Below are 5,189 nucleotides of genomic sequence, written 5' to 3' on the forward strand. Positions count from 1 at the left end.
GTCCAGGAAATGGCAGCTGAGCATCTCTATGCTTATTTGTATTGTTCTCTGCAGTGCTGAGGCCATATTTCATATTTAAAGCCCTTTCCTTGGTATTTATGATACAGTGGTTGAATTTGTCCTTCCCACATCCACGACAGAACAATGATTTTGCTGGGTTTCAGAAGTCCACCTTGGAAATCCACAAACATTACCATGAGTGACTGAATTCATAAAACCTGTGTGGTAGTTATCCAATATAGGTAGCATTCTGGGACATCTGGGACTGCCATAATCTATATATATATATAAATCTAATAGTGTGTTTGTCCCTGATGGTCTCCCTCAGAAGCTGCTGGACGGATCACCCCCAAATTTTCACAGGATGTCCCTCCCTGTTGCAGGCAGGTAATTGGACCTTCAAACCACCAAAAGTCCATACCTGAGCCAGGTAAAACGTCTTTTTCCTGGCGCACCAGGCCATGAAGCTGTTTGTGTTTAACTGTCACCCTTAGAATGTTCATGCAGCCTGTCTGTCTGTGGCCTGAGGGCTTAGAATGTTCGTGCAGATGGGCAGAGATGAGCAGTGGAAACAGTAAATAGGTAATATTGGTAGGTAATACGAGTGGAAGTGAAACACATGCACACTTTGCCATGTGAGATGTCAGGTGGGGTTCCCCGCCCCCTCACATGCAGGTAACTTTCACTCTCTGTGCCTCACCCACTGCTACCACACAATACACATCCAGCTCATCCTCACACACCTCACTCTGCCCTCCCTCACATCCAACCACCACTTACCCACTTCCTCACCCATATTTGCTACAGCTCTCTTTTACTAAAAGTGAGCTGGAGTTTGCCTTTTTCTTCTAAGAAAATCCATGGGGTGGGGGGCGAACCAACACTACTGGCTCCGCTTCTTTTGCACGTGGCCCTTTAAGAACCCAGGGAGCTGGCCTCTATCTGAACACCTCACCACCCTGCCTCTGCTGCCTGACTGGGATAGCCTGCTTGCCCCAGTTCTGCCTTCCCCAAGCCAGGACTGTGCGTGTCAACCAGCCTCATGGACAGTGGGATTCGCACTCTAGACAGTTCCGTTGTGGAATGGGAAGGGTTACCTTACACTAAAAAAACAAGACAGCACCATATAACGATGTGCATTGAAAAGCATAAGCATAAGCATAAGCATAAGCATAAGCATAAGCATAAGCATAAGCATAAGCATAAGCATTTTATTGTCATTGTGCACGCACAACGAAATTTACAGCAGCATTCCTCGATGCACACAATTTCAGACTCATACATCATCCTCACTTCCCCTTCCTCCACCCATCCCTACACAGCCCCAAATACATCAATATGAAGCAGCGGAGTTTAGCATAGCCACAGCTCTAGAGTAGAAGCTGTCTCTAAGCCTCTTTGTCCTAGTTCTGAGAGCCCTGTATCGTCTGCCAGATGGTAACAGTTTGAAAAGAGAGTGTGCTGGATGAGACGGGTCCCTCAGAATATTTTGGGCTTTATTTAGGCTTCGGGAATTATAGATTTCTTCCAAGGAGGGAAGAGGGCAGCCGATAATCCTTTGTGCAGTAGTGATCACCCTTTGGAGTGCCTTCCTATTCGCCACTGTGCAACTGGAGAACCATACACAGATGCAGTAGGTTAAGACACTCTCTATAGCACAGCGGTAAAAGGACACCAGAAGTTTTCCATCTAGTTGTTGCTTCCTTAAAAGTCTCAGAAAGTACAGAAAAGGGAAAGAGGATTCCATTTGACCACCCCAAAAGGCTATGCTGGGGATCATTGGACCTGCATGGACATCTGTGTGGGTTGCAGAGTGTGATGAGAATGACAATTGCCACAGCAATGCATGGCCGGCCCTGCTAGTTGTGAATAAAATACAGGACTGAGTAGCATTCAGTAGCAAAACCAAACATGAAGTTTGCCCTATGAAAGCATTAACCATAATTGTACATACTCCTGGCGATTCACTTCAACAGTAGGTTGGCTCAGTTCATTGAGGAATCTGGAAAAGCTGCGACTCTGCTACAGAGTCCCCAACATTGTGGCCATGGTTGCTATGGCACCTACTGACATCCTTCTGGATACCAAGTATGTTTAGAAAGTAAGTGAGACTAGGTTGGGCTTTTGCCCAGCAAGGCTTCTGATTGCCCATTGGAGATTTGATTGGCTTCAGCAGCAGCTGCCACCGCAACATTGATGGAAGGTAAACTGGGGGCGATTCCGCACATGAGTAAAATAGGTTTGACCCAGTTCCCTGAGAAGGGTACTAACCTAGGTCGAAGCCATTGTTGTTCCCCACTGCAACCAGCTTGATCCCAGCTCGGAGGGTGGAATCATCCTGTGCCTCTTTGCCGCTCGGTTCCAATTGGCTACTGTTCTATGGCCATGTTCTGTCTATCCCCACACACGTTATAAAAAAAACTGCCACAGGAATGGAAGGACGAAGGTGGCATTTTTTTTTATTGGCCAGCTGTACACATGCCCGAAACACTCAGCTGTGATTGACTGAATGGGGGACTCCTGGCACCAGAGATTCTGCACTTTACTGGAATCGAGCTGAGTTTGAGCGCGGTTCCCTGAAAAAGTAGTAGTTCCCAACTGGAGTCGGAACTTTGACCGTTACACGGGGTGAAGCTGGTACAAAACCACGTCGATCCCAGTGGTTGTGCGGAGCACTTAGGTCGAACACAGCTCGAACTTAGGTCGATAACCCAAGTGCGGAATCGACCTGGGGCAGCCATTTTGTGGCTGGCTTCATCTCTTGTGGCAGCCATGTTGTTACTGCACTAATCATGCTGTGTCAGAATTCCAAGCCTGCCCACAGACTCAAAACAGTTGGGAACCCCTTCTCTACAGGCTCTTTTCCTGTAATTGTTTCTTTTCTCTGATCCTTATACACAAATTTGCTCCAAGTGTATCCTTGAGGGCTGCCGAATGGTTTGTTCTGTGTTGTTGTTGTTGTTGTTTTATAGACATGTTAGTTCCCTTCTAGATGACGTCCATGTTGGACAGAAAGAAGCTCTTTCTCAGGAGCAACTCAGGAAGAAACTCAAAAATTATCCATTAAAAAAAAATAAATCTGGCTTCATTTGCAGCTTGATATAAATCCCATTAAAATTAATGATGGTGTTTGCATCGGCATTAACAAACTGTTGCTATGGTGGGGGGGGGGGGTATCTGTTAATCTCTTTCACTCAGTTTAGGTTTTTTAATGTACAACTCTCAAAAACCATAAAAACAATGTTCATAATGCTGAAATCCTCCTTGAATAGAATGAATAATGTAATGATCCCAATCAATGCAGACATTTAAAGATGCTTCTCACTAAGGATAAACTCAGATTAATAGCTAATGAATGCCCTTTGCTGTAAACTGCTGCACAGAATTGGCAGGTAGCAGTAATAGCCACTGAAAATCATGCATAAATGTATTTTGCCAAATAATATCATTTCTTGAAGAGCTTCTGCTTCTGCGAATGCCTCTGAAATTCTTGCATGGTTCAGTCATCAATAATATCTGCAGGGTGTTTGCTTCTATAGAGTATTCTAATTCTTTTTCAGGGAGCAAAGCTTTCTTGTTCTGGCTGTTGTGAGTCCTCCAGGCTGTGTGGCCGTGGCCTGTTCATGTTCTGTTTTGAAACCCGCCAGCATCAACTTCACCTTTTAACAAATTCAGTTTGCTTGTGTTTATTCTACACAAGCAGAAATTTGTGAAATTTTAAAATTCATTGATACTGTTTGAGGCGTTGAGTAAGAACTTCTCTCACACCCACTTTTTGAGCAGTTTATTTGGAAGAATGTCCTGGGCAGCTTGATCTCATCAGATCTTGGCAGCTAAACAGGGTCTGCCTTGGTTAGTTTTTGTTTTTTCCATTTATAAATTTTATTATTTTTCATATAATACAAGAATAACAAGGAAAGTAATAATCATGACCAGTTACAGTCTTCCATAATAAACAAATTATCAGTAAAGGATTTCACAAGGAAAAGAAAAGGAAGAAAGAATTTAAAAAGTTACAATATTATCTACCAATTTCTATCTTCCATAACTTAGGCCCTTTCCGCACGGGCCAAAAACGGCTGACCTGGGGGGGGCGGTAAGCACGCAGCCCCCCAGGCCGCCGTTTCCACGAAGCGGCGCTTCTTACGCGCCCAGCAGCGCCGACCTGACTTCGCTCCCCGTCCCCCAGAGCGGCGTCAGGCCGCACTAAACAACAACCCTTTAAAGGGTTGTTGTTTAGCGAGAAAAGTGTCTTCAGTGGATGCGAACCGCACCGCCCGGGGACACGCTGTTTCCCCTTCCCTTTCCCATTTACCTCTCGTGTCGCCGTCCTGCTGGCCTCCTAAGTCCCTCCCTCGCTGTCCTCTGACCCCTGGAGGTCGGAGGGCAGTGTGGGCGGGGCTGAGGAGGCCTGCAGGACGGCGACACGAGAGGTAAATGGGAATTCTTGCCTGCGTGGAGGCGCCTCGATGGCCTTGCGGAAACGGCCTTAGTTACATATCTTTCAAAAGGGGTTCTGCTAACTGTCAGAATCTATTAGGTTTCCCCAAAGGAGAGAATTTCATTATTTATTTTAAGCATCTAAATTCCTTGTATTGAATAATCTGGTCAAAGGATTAGAAATCCAGTAATATAGAGAAGAGAAAAGGGGGAAAAAGACTAAAAATAGTGTCAGGTAAAACTACAAGATAAGAAGTAAAAAGTTATTAAAAGAAATTTCGGTACTCCTTGGTTAGTTTTTGGGTGGGAAACCACCAAGGAAGTCCAGGGTTGCTATAGTGTAGCAGCAGTGGTGTAGTGGTTAAGATCAGGTATACCCCACACTCTGGAGGAGCTGGGGTTGATTCCCTGTCTTGAGTTATCTGGGGAATTCAGATTAGCCTGTACACTCCAACCTACTCCAGCTGGGTGACCTTGGGCTATCACAGCTCAAAGGAGGTTTCTCAGCCCCACCTATCTCACAGGGTGTTCGTTGTGAGGAGGGAAGGGGGAAGTTTGTAAGCCCCTTTGAGTCTTCTACAGGAGAGAAAGGGGGATATAAATCCTCCCCCCTCCTCCTCCTCCCCCTCCCCTTCCTCCCCCTCCCCTTCCTCCTCCTCCTCCTCCTCCTCCTCCTCCTCCTCCTCCTCCTCCTCCTCCTCCTCCTCCTTCTTCTTCTTCTTCTTCTTCTTCTTCTTCTTCTTCTTCTT

The sequence above is a fragment of the Sphaerodactylus townsendi genome, linkage group LG02 (genome assembly GCF_021028975.2).
Source record: "Sphaerodactylus townsendi isolate TG3544 linkage group LG02, MPM_Stown_v2.3, whole genome shotgun sequence".
NCBI classification, from domain to species: domain Eukaryota; kingdom Metazoa; phylum Chordata; class Lepidosauria; order Squamata; family Sphaerodactylidae; genus Sphaerodactylus; species Sphaerodactylus townsendi.